Source organism: Geotrypetes seraphini, chromosome 2, assembly GCF_902459505.1.
Source record: "Geotrypetes seraphini chromosome 2, aGeoSer1.1, whole genome shotgun sequence".
Lineage (NCBI taxonomy): Eukaryota > Metazoa > Chordata > Amphibia > Gymnophiona > Dermophiidae > Geotrypetes > Geotrypetes seraphini.
This window is the reverse complement of record NC_047085.1, coordinates 474,195,724-474,212,911: the sequence shown is the minus strand read 5'-3', so window position 1 is coordinate 474,212,911 and position 17,188 is coordinate 474,195,724.

The window sequence follows — 17,188 nt, the reverse complement described above, 5'->3', positions numbered from 1 at the left end:
AGAAAAATAGAAGAAAGTTAAATGTTGAAAGTTAATTCCAGAGATGGAGTGAAAAATTGCAAATGATAATAAGGCCCAGGAAACAGAGTTAAGAGCACAGACAGAAGGAAGTGGGAAAAGATGAGTAGAAAAATAAAATCACCAAAAAACAAAGATAGGAAAAGTGATTTTATTTTCAATTTAGTGATTGAAATGTGTCAGTTTTCAGAATATCTGCTGTTTATATTTTGTACTGTTCAGGAAAAAATATATTTCTTTCTATTTCTCCGGTGTACTGTAGGCAGAGCCTGGCATCTTAGGGTTTTGTTTTTGTATATTGGGACTTTTAGTTTGTGATCCTGTATTTGCATAGGGCTTATTTGTGTTCTGCACACGTGACCAAGGCCAGCTGTTTGTCGTGAAGCGCTATTGGTGTCATGGCCTCAAGTAGGAAGATATTTGTTAGCCGTTTGACAGGGTTTTCGAAGGCCCCTGAGCTTGGGGCCGCATCTGGAGGGCCTCTACTCATGTGCAGATGCTGACCCGTTGACATCACATGCATGCGTGCATGACCGCGATGCCATCGTGCCAATGTCAACGCTTGCGCGGAGGCCCTCTAGACGCAGCCTGGAGCTCAGGGAAGGAGACATGAGGATTGTGTGGGTGCAGTGCTGGAGGCGTAACAGGGTGGGGCTGGAGGTGGAACGGGGTGGGGTGGGATAGAACAGGGCGGGGCTTGGTTGGAATAGGGCGGAGCCACATGCATTTCTTTTTTTTTTTTTTTGAGGAAATCTGGTAACCCTAGTCAGGATACCCTACCAGCCGGTGCCTAGGACAATTGGTGAGAGACCAGAGTTACATACCACAAGAACGAAATGCACTATTGAAGAGGTTTTACTGTATCTACAATACACTAAGTGACAGTTAATACAAGCATAAAGATGCATTTGATACTTAATTGAGCATGTGAACAGCTAGAGTAAAGGGCAGCCAAGATAGCACCCTGCATGAAATACTTTATCTCTTCTCTCTGTTCTATTAATTATTTTAGTTCCGTCTCCTTTTCTAGTAATTCACCCCACTTTCCCCCTCTTCTACGAAACTGCGCTAGCAGTTTCTAGTACGGGGAGCCGCGCTGAATGGCCCGCGCTGCTCCCGACGCTCATAGGAACTCTGAGGGTCAGGAGCAGCGCGGACCATTCAGTGCGGCTCCCCGCGCTAGAAACTGCTAGCGCAGTTTCGTAGAAGAGGAGGGTTTGTCTCCTACTCTCTAGCATATACATGGAAACCGCATGGGTGGACTATGAAACGCAGCGTATCAGGATTGAAATAAAAACTTGAAACAAATCTATCTATTGCAACAACATAACTGTACTTAGTTCATTTAATAACGTGTGGAGCCCATTGAATACATTTGTTATCTCGCAATAAGGGTCATGTATTTTTCCTTTTCTTAGATTTCCTTACACGTCCAGGGTGGGTGGGTGGGGGGAGGGAAATGTATTTTGAGGATTTAAATTACTTAATTATAATATTGTAATCACATCGTATGTCTTATTGTATTAATAATTGGGAGGAGGATGGGAGAAAATGATTGTTTTGTGTATTACTTGTGTAGTTAATAGTGCGTTTTATGCAGTATTTTATGTTCAATTAATTGTATTGCACTGTCAAGGTTTGAAAATCAATAAAGATTTTTTAAAAAAAGGAACTAAGGAGTTATGCAAAAAAAAAAAAAAACAACCCCAAAAAAACCCATAACTGTACTTAATTTTATTATGATTTTTTTTTTTTTTTTAATCTCTATGGTTTTGTGTAAACAGATTAACTAAAATTACCAGTTCTGTATGAAGACACTGCAGTGTTTCAGTGGTGATACTTAAATTACGTTTACCCCCGGGCTTTATGAGTTTTAGCCAAGAGAACAACCTAGCCAAAAACTGCCTGCTCATCTGCTGTTAATAAAAAGCCCACATATGGCTCATTGTAACCTGTTCTATGTATTCCCTCTAATTCTTTGGTATCATGGGAAGGCATATAAGACATTTCAATTAACAGCATGATGCCAGACGTTATGGGTTTTTTTGGACTTATTTAGTCATCCCATGTAATATTTCCTAGGCTTGGAAATGTAATTTATATCGTTATACGTTCCCCTACATCCTAAAATTACAGGATACTTTAGAACTGATTGCAAAGGATCACGACTGTATAAGCAATATTCAATGTTACGACTTCAGAATGGTGAAAGGCAAAGGCAAAATAATATCATTTTGAACTTAGCACTTTAGGTGCCACAGGCCTTCGCAGGTGCGTCGATGAAATGGTTCATGAGGCATCAAAGATTTCCAGCAGTGGGGAAGAGGCTGTGTGGAGGGAAAACAGCTGGACTCAGACTACAGAACCCTGCAAGATTGGTACTGTGATTCCACCCACCCTTGAACGGAAGAACCGGTATGCTGCCCCTGTATAAGACTCTGGTGAGGCCTCATTTCGAATACTGTGTACAATTCTGGAGACCGCAGCTTCAAAAAGATGTAAAAAGGATGGAGTCGTTCCAGAGGAAGGCTTCATCATAAGGGGACAGACTTAAAGATCTCAATCTATAAACTTTATAGCAGGGGTGTCCAACCTTTTGGCTTCCCTGGGCCGCATTGGCCAAAAAAAATGTTTCTGGGGCCGCACAAACGCTGCAGCAAGGCAGAGGAGGGAGCTGGGAAGACAGTAAACACCGAGGGGCATCAGAGGAAAACACTGCATTGCCCTCGACCGGGGCCGCACAAAATACTTCACTGGGCCGCATGTGGCCCTCAAGCCACAAGTTGGACACCCCTGCTTTAGAGGAAAGGTGGGAGAGGGGAGATTTGATAGAGATGTTTAAATATCTACGTGGCATTAATGCGCATGAGTCGAGTCTCTTTCATTTGATAGGAAGCTCTGGAATGAGAGGGCATAGGATGAAGTTAAGAGGTGATAGGGTCAGGAGCAATCTAGGGAAATACTTTTTTACAGAAAGGTTGAAACATGCTTGGAATAGTCTCCCGGAAGAGGTGGTGGAGGCAGAGAATATGCCTGAATTCAAGAAAGCGTGGGATAGGTATGCAGTTAATGGTTACTGCGGATGGGCAGACTGGATGGGCCATCTGGCCTTTATCTGCCATCATGTTTCTTTGTTTCCTTCCATTGATGCCTCCTTTTACCATGTATATACAAAAGGACAAGGAACAAGAACCCGATAGAAACAAACAAAGGCAAACCAAGGATAAATCCATAAAAAATCTTAAATCATCATAATTTTAGTTTTGGTTTTAGATATGGATATTGTTGAAACTGACTTTTATGCTTTATTTGTATAAAGCAGAGGAAGGCCTCTGAGCCGAAACACGAACTGTGTTGGGTCCGTCAATAAAGCATTCCTTTCATTACAAACATTGATTTATGATTTTTTTTTTATGGACTTGTCCTTGGTTGATGTGTTCTGTTCCATCCCTACTTTGCTTTCCTTTTACCGTGTAACATCATAAACTGTTGGGACCAATTGTGAACCCAAATGCAGAAGCAAAATTTATTTGTATTTTGATCTTTCTTCTTTTAGACTGTTGGTACAGTTATTAATTTTAAGTATTCTGAAAACTGAGAATAGTTCAAAATACGGCCATCCGTCTAATATTCGGACTAAAGAAGAGCGATCATGTTAGTCCATTCTACAAATTCCTTCATTGGTTACCAATTGAAGCACAAATTCTATTCAAATTCTCCTGCCTCTGCTATAAACTAATCTGGGGACTGGCCCCCAGCTACCTACTACCTCACTTCGAATTCCACTCCTCTATTAGGCCTACCAGAAACCGTAACCTCTTTACCTACCCAAATATCATAGGCTGTAGATATCGCACCTTCTTTGATAGAACATTCAAATTCCAAGCAGGTAGACTGCAAACTTGGACAGGCTACTTCACTTATGCCGCCAGAGAATCATATAGTATCTTTAGGAAAGAACTAAAAACCACATTGTTTAAGAAATTTATAGCCTAACCAGACTTCTCCCCTAAAATCGGAGCCTCCTCCCATCCCAAGGAGTCCGTCTACCCTCTTCTGCCAAAATTTCTATCTTTAATTGTTACCAGTTTTTCCCACTGGTGCCCGTCCTTCGTTCAAATGTACCAACTTAACAACTTACTTCTCATCAACATCTTATGTTATCTTTTTCACCTTCGCAGCCTTGCACCTTTGTAACTCAAAGCGCAATCTCCTTTCTCTTCTCCTACTTATGCTCTGAATATCGTCGACTGTATAATGCTACTCATTGTGAAACCATGTAATACACAGCCCTGTAACTCTCCTGTTACTATCACTAGATGTTCAATGCTATACTCTGTAATTCGCTGTCTGTACAGTTTCTCTTCATTGTAAACCGCCTAGAAGTCGCAAGATTGTTGGCGGTATATAAGAATAAAGTTATTATTATTATTATTATATAGTTTACTTTTCGGGGTATCAGAAAAATCTTCCTAGACTCCGCATCATACAAAACACAGCAGTCCAATTTATTTTCAAATCTGAAAAAAAAAAAATCAGATCATGTCACACCTTATTACCAAAGACTACATTGGTTGCCAGTTGAGGCCAGAGTCAGATTTAAGTTTGGTTGTATATGCTATAAAGTCTTACATGGTTTAGCACCTGACTATCTTGTGAATCATTTTCTATTCATCAATTCACAACGCCCAAGACTTAATTACAATTTATTTGCTTTTCCATCGGTAAAGGGTCGTTTATACAAGAGCCATTTTCAACGACTCCTATCTTTTCAGGCAGCTTCTTGTGATAAAGAGTTTGGAAATCTGTTAGCTTTGTTTCTTACCAGTAGTTCAGGAAATTATTGAAAACCTACTTATTTAAGTAATGTTTGTAACTTCTAGGTAATTTGTTTTTATTGTCACTGTTTCAATTTTCTTTTGTAAACCACAGGTACTGCAGTATATAAATACATTTTTATGTTATGATATTTTAAAAATTTATATTCTGCATATGCCTATGCGGATTACACCATAACATACACCATCTAATAACAATACAACATATAATAACAGAGTAAAATAAAAGCGTGGACTCTCAAAACAGAATCACACTATGCTTTCACAAACAAATGTGTCTTCAACAGGTTTTGGGTTTTTTTTTTTAAACTACACTGAAGTACACATCTGTAGTCATCCTGGAAGCTCATTCCACTCGCACTTCGTTTCTCCCCCGGTTAGAGGATGCAAACTAAAAAAAACACCATGAGCATCTTCTCTCACATCAGGCTGCTCTATGGGGTAAAGACCTAGAACAACTCCTATTGCCCACCACTTATGAGGTATTCAGGAAACGCCTCAAAACTCCTATTCCTGAAATACCTAGGCAGCTGACCCACTTCCCTCCTTCCCCTCTCTTGCCCTTTCTCCCCATTGTTCCCACATCCCTTAAGTTAACTCAACTTATATGTCAACTCAACTTGTACCCCCCTAATCTTCTGTAAACCGCTTAGAACTTAACGGTATTGCGGTATATAAACTGTTATTATTATTATTATTATTATTCCATCATAAAGGTACCACATACTAAAAAGAACCTATTCTTGTGTTTTGAAAGTGTACCCTATGATATTTTGCTTTAGAGAACATTATTCCTGACTCTGATCTTAAACTATGATTATGACAATATATGGTAATAACCGCTTCAAACATAACATAAAACTCACTTGTATATCGCAAATAGCATTAAGTTCTATGCAGATCAGAAAGACTATCAAAGCAGCTGGAGCATCATGATTCAACACCTGCTGAACCAAAGTCAATTTCTAGTGCAAAAGGCATGAGTCTACTTGCAAGTTTGTATAGCAGGTGTCATCTACATTTTTTGGCCCTTCCTCCCCTATCTCTGCACTGTGCTCTGTTCCCCAGTTTCTCTTTCTACTTGTAGCTAAAGGTGTCTTTCTGATCTGCTCTGCTTTCAGTTTGTTATTTTGGGGCTTTTTGGTCTCAGTTTAGAGGTTTATTGATGCTACAGACGTCCCTAGATTCCCCGGGGAAGCTCTGCCTGGGTGAAGACACAGACTTTCACTGTCAGAAGTCTATAGCTAGGAGGGCAACCCTTTTTGATGGAGCAATGGATGACTGAATTCAGACTAAAGCTTAATTCAGAAATAAAACACTAAAACATCATTGTGCATCAATAAACTTAGTTATCCTATTCAATCTACTATGAAGGTATTAGGTGTAATATTGGACCAGTGTCTAACCATGAAAGACCAAGTGGACTCCTTGGTTAGAAAGAGTTTTTTCACTCTCTGAAGCTTCGGTTCATTAGAGCAGTGTTTTTCAACCTTTTTACACCTATGGACCGGCAGAAATAAAAGAATTATTCTGTGGACCGGCGGTTGAAGAACACGGGGCTAAGTCATTGGCCAGACCCCGCCCATCTCTTCCCAATCTCCACCCCAGACCCCGCCCCCATAATAGTACTAATTGCACCTTACATGTCCCGTGCCTCATCTGGAAGCCTTCCCTCTGACGTTGCAACATCAGAGAGAAGGCTTCTGGTTCAGGCGCAGGATGCCCGTAGGAGCCACTGCCCGTGGCTTTGTGCACTGAATCAGTTAGGAAGAGGGAGTTAGCTCGAAGATAACGCCGCATCAATCGCACCGTGGACCGGCGGTTGAAGAACACTGTTTTGGGCCTGATGCACGTGCTGGCCCTGTGGACCGGCAGGAAATTTCTGTGGACCGGCACTGGTCCATGGACCGATGGTTGAAGAACACTGCATTAGAGCATACTTTGATGTTTCATCATTTAAAATTCTGGTACAATCCCTTATACTGAGTCAACTTGATTACTGCAATATCGCCTATTTGGCAATTTCCCAGAAGAATATGTGGTGATTACAACTGGTGCAAAATGTGGCGGTCAGGCTGATTTTTAGGTTGAAGAAGTTCCATCATGTAATACCTTCCTACCGACTTCTGCATTGGCTGCCGATGGAGGCACGTGTGAAGTTTAAGTTTGGATGTTTTTGCCCCTAAATATATAACTTACTGTTTCTCTTTCTCAACCAACAGACATAAGAGAAGCTCACATTTGAATTTTGTTTCTCCACCGGCTAGAGGGTGTAAATTTAAAAGACATCATCAGCATCTTTTCTCACATCAGGCAGCATTATGGGATAAAGATCTGGAACAATTGCTTATGCCTACTACTTATGGGGAATTTAGGAAATCCTAAAAACATATCTGTTCCTGAAGTATTTAGGTAACTGACCTGTACAATCTTATTCCAAAATAACTGATCTCTAGAGCTGTTAATCTCTACCTCTTAACTTTGTTAATTCTACTCAATCATTGTAAACCGCATAGAACAAACAGGATGGTTGGATAAGCAGGAGTGAGCTTGGATGGCAACTTCAGCATTTGGAACCTAGGAAAATATCAGGTGGACTTTACAGTCTATGACCCAGAAATATCAAAGAAGAGACAAGTTAATTTGCCCCCTTTTCTATTAAACTGTGCTAGCAGTTTTTAGCGCAGAGAGCCGCGCTGAATGGCCCGCACTGCTCCCGAAGCTCATAGGAACTCTATGAGCTTCGGGAGCAGCCCGGGCCATTCAGCGAGGCTCACCTTACTAGAAAACTGCAGTTTAATATAAGAGGCCCTTATCATGTATGTAATGGGTATTACTAATGGGCAGACTGGATGGACCGTTCAGGTCTTTATCTGCCGTCATTTACTATGTTACTATATTAAGCCTTTTCCTGGTGATAAGATTTGAATTTAATTAAAGTCCTTGTTATTTACTTTTGTCCACGCCCCACTAATTGAGGTCTAAGGAAGGGTAAAAATTATTGTGTTTTTTATTTTGATTATACTTTCCCCTGTAATATTGTTGGTCTCTGGGTTTCTTGTAACAAGAAATTGTCTTGTGAAGTATTTTGAAATGCATAATAATTTTTTTTTTTTAAGAACCTAATCTTCCCATTTTGAATTCAATCCGGAACTTAACCAACAGCCAGTGCAATGCTTTCAAGACTGGGGTAATATGCTCTCTCCTCACCATTTGGCACTTTTACATGTGATTGGTACCACTAATTGGCAATTTCACACAAAAGTGATAGGCACTATTGTATAACATAAGCACCAAAATCACTTAGCGAGTGATACAATCATGGGTGGACTGTGGGCAGGTCATGAGCATACAGTAGCTCTGAGAATGTGTTATTGAATGCTATACACTTCTCTCTCTGTATCCACGGGGGTTAGGGGCACAGCCATCCCGCAAATATTTAAAAAATGTGAATAATATTCGGGCCGATTCTGCCCCTAACCCCTGCTTCCCCCGGCTATTTTAAGTCCTCTAAGCCCCCCCTTAAGCCTTACCTGGTGGTCTAGCGGGTTTTCGGGGCAGGAGCAATCTTCCCATGCTCCTACCCCATGCAGATCGCTCACAGGAAATAGCTGCCTTGAGCTCCCGTAGTTTCTTGAGCCATTTCCTGTGAGCGATCTGCACTGGACAGGAGTGTGGGAAGATCGCTCCTGCCCCAAAAACCTGCTAGACCACCAGGTAAGGCTTAAGGGGAGGCTTACAGGACTTAAAATATCCCGAAAAATTAAAATGGGTTTTTGGGTTTAAAACAGTGAATAACCGAATCCGTGGCTGCTGAAAACGTGGATTCGGAGGGAGAAGTGGAAGTTATGGCACTTCAGGGCACAATTACCTGCAAACAGTTACAACTGCCATTAACTTGCCATAACTGTTGGTACCTCTCTGTAGAGAAATAGGCTTACTGGATTAAATCAATAGTCCATCTAGCCCTATATCCTGTTTCCAACAGTGGCCAAACCAGGTCACGAGTATCTGGCAGAAACCGAAACAGTATCAAGATTCCAGAGACAAGCAGTGGCTTCCTCATTATCTGTCTCAATAGCAAACTATGGACTTTTCCTCCAGGAAGAAATATTTCTTCCTACTTTTTTAAAACAATATTTCCATGTAATTTCATTAAATGTTCCCGGTCTTTGTCCTTTTTGAAAGAATGAAAAATCAATAAAAAGCATGGGATGAACACAAGAGGATCTCTAATTAGAATATGAATGGTATAAATTGAAGAACTAAGGCCTAGATTCACTATAGTTACCTTAGCGATCCGATCTGCGGCCAATCCATGGCTAAGTCTTCCCGGACAACTGATTCACCAGCCCTCCTCATGCAAATGGGGGCGATCGGAGGCATGCCCCACACCGACCACATGGATCCTGACGCATGCGCAGACCACCATCTTTGCCTGTAGATGGTCTGCGTATGTACCTGCTCTCCGTGAACCCAGCACTTATCTAAATTTCACACTAAACTGAAGTTTCCTGGAGGACAAAGGGATTGAGGGGTACAGATAGGAGTAGAGGTAAGTTATAGGGATAGGATTAGAGGATTAGAGGCAGTAGAAAAATTAGACAGGGGCACTGTTCAGGCAATTAGGCCTGAAGGGCTGCGGCGGGTGCGGACCGCTGGGCAAGATGGACCTCTGGTCTGCCTCAGCGGAGGCAACTTCTTATGTTCTTATGTTCTTAAACCTCCTCTCCTAGCTTCAGATTACCGGTACCGGGAAGAATGGAAACCTTGCCCCTGCTCTGCTTTGTGACCGGTGTACTGGGGGGGAAGGGAGGGGTGATCGAGTTCTATTCTCCCACCCCTCAAAGGATCCGTACAAACGCCGAGCATGGGAGCCCCAGCCACAGGGGAACTTCTGCAAAGTTTCATCTCCAATGATCGCAAACTTTCTTTTCTTGCTTTTAAAATTTTTGCCTTTTCTCGCAAGCCCGTGGTTTTAACCTGCGGGTTTATAGCAGGATTGCACCGTGGCATGTTCTGGAACAGAACAGAACACGCCGTAGTTCAGCCCCGCTTTAAACCTGTGGGTTAAAACCACGGGCTCACACTGCAGGAGAGTTGGCAGGGATGTGAGCGACTGGTCCTCAGCAGTCGCTTGTTTTTGGATCAGCCAGCCCAATCAGTGTTCCTTTTTTTTTTTTTTTTAGTGAATCGCTGCCTTCCTGCTTTGCATGCCGTTTCCCCTCATTTGCATGGGCGGATCAAATCGGGCACGGATCGGATCGGGAAGCAGGTTTGTGAATCAGGTCGGGGTCGCAAACCAGTCGGGTTAGTGAATCTAGCCATAAGGCCAGTACCAAGCAGACTTGATGATCTATGTCCCAAATATGGCAATTCAATTTAGGATGGGCTTGGGAAGGCTTCGATGGGTGCCCAGCAATCTGGAATATGAGGACGGTGCTGGTCAGACTTGCTGGGGGTGGGTGGGATTAGGTGGCAGGGTTGGCTTCAGTGGTGGGGCAGGGAGGAAGCGGCAGTGGTGGCCCCATGGGGTACGCGTACCGCAGATTGAGAAACACTGGTCTAGGCAGTTTACATTCAGGTACTCAAGCATTTTCCCCCTATCTGTACTGCTGGGCTCACAAGCTATCTATATCTGTTTATCCTTTAGTATCCAGATTCATGAAAGGGCTTTACAAGACTAAACCACCTATCAAGCTTCCACATGTTGCCTGGGATCTTAACACTGTCTTATCTGCTCTTATGAAGTCTCCTCTTGAGCCACTCACAACTTGCTCTCTCAAGCTTCTCACTTGGAAAGTGCCATTTCTAATCATACCCCACCCAAAATTCCTCTCTAAAGTCGTCTCAGAATTCTACTTCATCCAATCTATACTTCTGCAGAAGAGACAGTCAGTTTGGGTAAGCAGTTCTGCAGAATCTGTTTCCTTCCTGAGCACCAACACTCCCTCCAGCACTCTTGGGTTTCACCAGTATCATATTTATATATATCTATTCTCCTCATTCAGAGACCACAATCCTGTAGCTTGTGAGTCCCACATGGGAGAATATTATGTCTGGCCATCCTAGGAGAAAGCAAAGTACTTACCCGTAGCAGGTGTTCTCCAAGAACAACAGACATATTCTCACAACTCGCCCACCTCCCCTAGTTGACATTTTTAGCTTTGTTACAGAAGAGCAGATATTGGGCAGAAAGGCACCGGCACATGTGTGGCATGAGCACTGCTTTAAAAATTTAAAGTGACGGTACACTTAGAGGCTCATAATCAAAAAGCATAAACGTCTAAAAAGCAGCCTAAATTGGCACTTGGACATAGAAACATAGAAAGATGGCGGCAGATAAGGGCTATAGCCCATCAAGTCTGCCCACACTATTGACCCACCCTTTTAAGTCTACTGACCCCCCTTGATTATAATTATATTGCCATTCTATTGACCCGCTCTTTCAGGTCTATACCCTAGTGACCCTATTCCTTTGCTTGACCCTCGTAGGGATCCCACTTAGGTATCCCATTTATTCTTGAAGTCTGGGATGCTGCTGGCTTTGATCACCTGCACTGGAAGCTTGTTCCAATGCTCAATCACTCTTTCCGTGAAGAAGTACTTCCTGGTGTCTCCACGAAATTTCCCTCCCCTGAGTTTGAGTGGATGTCCTCTTGTTGTCGAGGGTCCTTTGAGAAGAAAGATATCTTCCACCTCGACACGTCCCATAATGTACTTAAATGTCTCAATCATGTCTCCCCTCTCCCTACGTTCTTCGAGAATGTAGAGCTGCAATTTGTTCAGTCTTTCTTTGTACGAGAGACCCTTTAGCCCTGAGACCATCCTGGTGGCCATCCGCTGAACCGACTCAATTCTGAGCACATCTTTACGGTAGTGTGGCCTCCAGAATTGCACACAGTATTCCAGATGAGGTCTCACCATGGCTCTGTACAACGGCATTATGACTTCAGGCTTCCTGCTGACGAAGCTTCTCTTGATACAACCTATCATCTGCCGTTCCTTAGATGAAGCCTTCTCCACTTGAGTGGCAGTTTTCATGTCTGCACTGATGATTACTCCTAAATCTCGTTCTGCTGTAGTTTTGGATAAGGTTTCTCCATTCAAGGTGTAAGTTCTGCATGGATTTCCATTTCCGAGATGTATGATCTTACATTTCTTGGCATTGAAGCCCAACTGCCAGGTCGAGGACCAACTTTCTAATGTACGCAAGTCATGCGCCATAGTACCCTGTAGATTGCCGTCTCTTACTATATTGCATAGTTTGGTGTCATCAGCGAATAAGGTTACTTTGCCTTGAAGCCCTTGATTCAGATCCCCAATGAATATGTTGAAGAGGAGTGGGCCCAGGACTGAGCCCTGCGGCACCCCGCTGGTCACCTCCGATGTTTTAGAGAGGGTACCGTTAACTACCACTCTCTGGAGTCTGCCACTTAGCCAATCTTTAACCCATGCAGTTAGTGTCTCTCCTAACCCCATCGATTCCATCTTGTTCAGCAGCCTGCGGTGTGGGACGCTGTCAAAAGCCTTGCTGAAGTCTAGGTATACGACATCCAAGGACTCTCCCAAGTCCAGCCTTCTTGTTACCCAGTCAAAGAAGCTGATGAGATTGGACTGGCAGGACCTACCCTTGGTGAATCCATGTTGACTGGGATCCCGGAGATTCCCCTCATTCAAGATCGTATCAAATTTATGCTTAATTAGTGTTTCCATGAGTTTACACACTATTGAAGTGAGACTCACCGGTCTATAGTTCGCAGCCTCTGCCTTGCAACCCTTTTTATGCAGAGGAACGACGTTAGCTGTTTTCCAGTCCAAAGGAACTTTCCCGGTACTAGTGAGAGATTGAAGAGCATGGCCAACGGTTCCGCCAGAACACCTCTCAATTCTCTGAGCACTCTTGGGTGTAGATTGTCCGGTCCCATGGCTTTGTTTACCTTGAGCCTTGTCAGTTCGCTGTAGACGTCTCTAGGTGTGAACTCAAAATTCTGAAACGGGTCTTCCGCATTTTGTTTTATCTTCAACTGAGGTCCGTGTCCCGGTGCCTCGCAGGTGAAGACTGAGCAGAAGTATTCATTTAGTAGTTCGGCTTTTTCGGAATCCGCTACCGCGTAGTTTCCGTCCGGTCGTCTAAGGCGTACTATCCCGTCCGTGTTCCTTTTCCTATCACTAATATACCTGAAGAAGGATTTGTCCCCTTCCTTAATGGTTTTTGCCAGAGTTTCTTCCACTCGAAGTTTGGCTTCCCTAACTGCTGTTTTGACTGCTGCAGATCTGGTCCTATATTCTACTTTAGCTTCTCTTCTCTGCGTACGCTTGTAGGAAATAAATGCTTCTTAATGAGGTGCGAGATCGCCTCAGTGAACCATTGAGGTTTATTATTTCTTTGCCATTTATCTACTGATTTTATGAAGCAACTAGTTGCTTCGTGTATGGATGATTTCAGGGATGACCACATGGCTTCCACATTACCGGTCTCTGCTTGGTCCTGCAGCGTCTGATGGACAAAATCCACAATGCGTGCGAAGTCGGTGCCCCGGAAATTGAGTACCTTTGTTTTTGTGATTGATTTAGGGAAGCCTTTCCTAAGGTTGAAGCATACCATATTATGGTCGCTGGAAGCTAGCGTATCTCCTACCGAGACCTCTGAGACGCTTTCCCCGTTGGTGAGTACCAGATCGAGGATCGCCTGGGCCCTAGTGGGCTCTGTTACCATCTGTCTAAGATGTGTTCCCTTTATGGAGGTTAATAGCCTCCTGCTGCTGCTGGTTGTCGCTGAAAATGTGTTCCAGTCTGCATCAGGCATGTTGAAGTCCCCTAGCAGTACAGTGTCGCCCCGTAGAGTGATATTCTCTATGTCTTCAATTAATTCTGCGTCCATGTCTTCCAGTTGTCTTGGGGGTCTGTATACCACACCAAGATACAGGCATTTTTTGCCGCCTCTTGCTAGGTTTACCCAGAGGGACTCCCCGGTGTACTTGACATGTGATCCTGGTGGTTTTGATGTCCTCTTTAATGTATAGTGCTACCCCTCCACCTAACCTGCCCTCTCTGTCCTGACAGATTAAATTGTACCCTGGTATAGCCATATCCCACCCGTGTGAGCCCCTGAACCAAGTTTCGGATATCGCCACCACATCTAGGTTGGCATCACTTATTTCAGTTTCCAGTTCTAGAATTTTATTGCCTAAACTGTGTGCATTAACATACATGGCCCTCCACACCTTGTGTTTGCTAAGTCCCTGTGAGGTGTTTCCTACCTGAGTCTGTGTGTCTCCTAGAGAACTGTTTGCAATGTGGGTCCTTAGCTCAGAAGCAGAGTGTTGACTCATTCCATCAGGATAGTTCCTTTCCACACCAGTATATGAGTAGGTACCCTCCCCCACCTTACCTAGTTTAAAGCCCTATGAAGCAGGCGGGCTATTCAGTATCCGAAGATGTTCTTATCCCTGCTGGTCAAATGGAGTCCGTCTGGTCCCTGAAGTCCTTGTAGCGCCTCTCCATGATTCAGGAATCCGAAGTTCATATCACGGCACCATCCTTGTAGCCACTCGTTAGTTCTCAGGATACATTCATCTCTGGCTCTTCCCTTGCCTCTAACTGGGAGTATTGATGAGAAGACTACCTGCGCACCCGTCTGCTTCAGCCTCACCCCCAGGGCTCCGAAGTCTCTGGTGATAGTCTCTGGGGTGTTCCTGGCAGTGTCATTTGGATGTTCTAATCGCCAGGACATCCAAGTGCCGATAATCAAAATTGTTTTCCTGTACATCTAGTAAGGTGTTCCAGCCTCTCTACGTTCAGAGCACGAGATGGGCATGGTGGAGGTGTTTTATGGGTGGGCTTGGGCAGTCTCGAGGGCGGGTTAGACACAGACGTCTTGCAGCAATAATCAAACATTTTGCAAGACATCCTGGATGGAATGTATACATTTGGACCTAGACCTGTTTTAGAAGGGTCCGAGTGCCACAAAGGTGTCCAAACTGACCAGATGACTACTGCATACATCAAGTTGACACCCCCACACTCCCCCAGTGCTCACTGACCCCCCATTCCACCACAAAAATAAGTACATCTCAGAGTTCTTTTTTATTTTTTAAAGGCAAGTGATATAACAAATTAAAAATAAACTGTAAACAGCAAACTGTATTTTATAGTCTGCATATTTTATGTACCTTGTGGAACTGTAAATTACTTTGGATCCTCTTTTGGGAAAGGAAGCAATATTTAAGCCTACAATTGCCTGTTGAAATTGCTATTCAACTCATCTCTCTTTCTGGCTGCAAAGTGGGTGAATCGAATCCAACATGTATGGAAAACAAACGCTGAGGAATTCTCAAAGATGATGAACTGATAGATGCACTAGGTATATGAAGAGATCTTTATTATTTGACCATGGATGAGTAAGTGATACCGTTGCTGCCAGACAAGAATTAGTCCTCTGAGATGCCATGATGAATATATAGCGTGAGCAAAGAAATTAACATTTGCAAAATTACTTCCTGTGATACTGCAGAACATGTTTTTTATTTCAGCAAACATCGTCAATATTTTGCTCAGATTGCTTTCTATATGTCACCGTTGCTAAAATTAATGAAGCAGATATCCAAAACAGGTCAGACAATCTAGAAGGTAATGTACATCGAGGTAAATGAAGGATTGAAGTAATATGCTCGCAGCTGATGTGTGTAATGATATTGGGTCGAAAAAAAAATGAACTAGTGTTGATACTTGGATCCATTAAAAATTGAAGCTATGACAGACTTCTTGCATTGTGCATGCTAAACAGATTAATAAGCAAGCCTTGGCAGCTTTCACTGAGGTATGGACTCTGGCATTTTAATGGGAGCCTTTATCAATCAGTCAAGGAGAGGACATCTGTTATACATGGCAAATGTTCAAGAATGCAAACTCGGATCTCCGTAACTGTTCCGTTTGCTCTATTTATGCATTGCTATTCCAACAATTTCGATGTTATACATTTGCCCCCAACACTTATTAGATATCTTTAGAAATGGTTATCCAAGTATTCATGATTTTAAATCTGAAATAAATGCCCACAAAAAAGGCAATTCAGTAAACTAGGTGCCTGAATTTACATGCCTCTTCCCTTCTTGTCTACAAACGTTTAAAGATTTGTTTGTGTTATGTTTTGGATTTTTTTTTTTTTTTTAATTTTTGATATTGATTTGATAATAACTGGGATTATCAGAAAACCGCTGATGAAAAATGACCTTGTATAGATCTTATTTTGTATAAATAGATCTGGAGCACTGAGGTTTCTGCCTGCTTGCTATTATAATATTTGGAACATAAGTGATTCGTAGCCCAGTGACAACCACATGGCTTTTTTTTGTGTATGGTGTGTCCCTTCCCTTCTCCCATGCATGTCTAGGAAATCCCCTCTCTCTTCCCTTCCCATCATTTCCCCATGCATGTACAGCACAGCTCCCTTCTGTTTCCATTCCTTTCTCTTGCTGTTTCCTCTATCCATGTCCATCACCTCTCTCTCTCTCTTTCTTTCCCTCTATTTATCCATGTCCGTCATTTCCCTTCCCCTCTTTCTTCTTTTCCCTCCATCCATCAATGTCTAGCATATCGTTTCTCTCTTGTTTTCTTCCACCCATGTCTATAATCGTCTACTCCCTTCCCCCTAAATGCTCTCCTTTTCCTTCTCCCATCCATGTCCTGTAACTCGCCATGCTCTATCTTTCCCACCTCTGAGCCCATCAGAATTTCTTTTACCTTCTCCCTTTCCTGCTAGCATCTCATAAGAACATAAGAACATAAGCAATGCCTCTGCTGGGTCAGACCTGAGGTCCATCATGCCCAGCAGTCCGCTCACGCGGCGGCCCAACAGGTCCAGGACCTGTGCAGTAATCCTCTATTTATACCCCTCTATCCCCTTTTCCAGCAGGAAATTGTCCAATCCTTTCTTAAACCCCTGTACTGTACTCTGCCCTATTACTCCCTCTGGAAGCGCATTCCAGGTGTCCACCACTCGTTGGGTAAAGAAGAACTTCCTAGCATTCGTTTTAAATCTGTCCCCTTTCAACTTTTCCAAGTGTCCTCTTGTTCTTTTATTTTTCGAAAGTTTGAAGAATCTGTCCTTCTCTACTCTCTCTATGCCCTTCATGATCTTATAAGTCTCTATCATATCCCCTCTAAGTCTCCTCTTCTCCAGGGAAAAGAGACCCAGTTTCTCCAATCTCTCAGCGTATGAGAGGTTTTCCATCCCTTTTATCAAGCGTGTCGCTCTCCTCTGAACCCTCTCGAGTAACGCCATATCCTTCCTAAGGTACGGAGACCAATATTGGACGCAGTATTCCAGA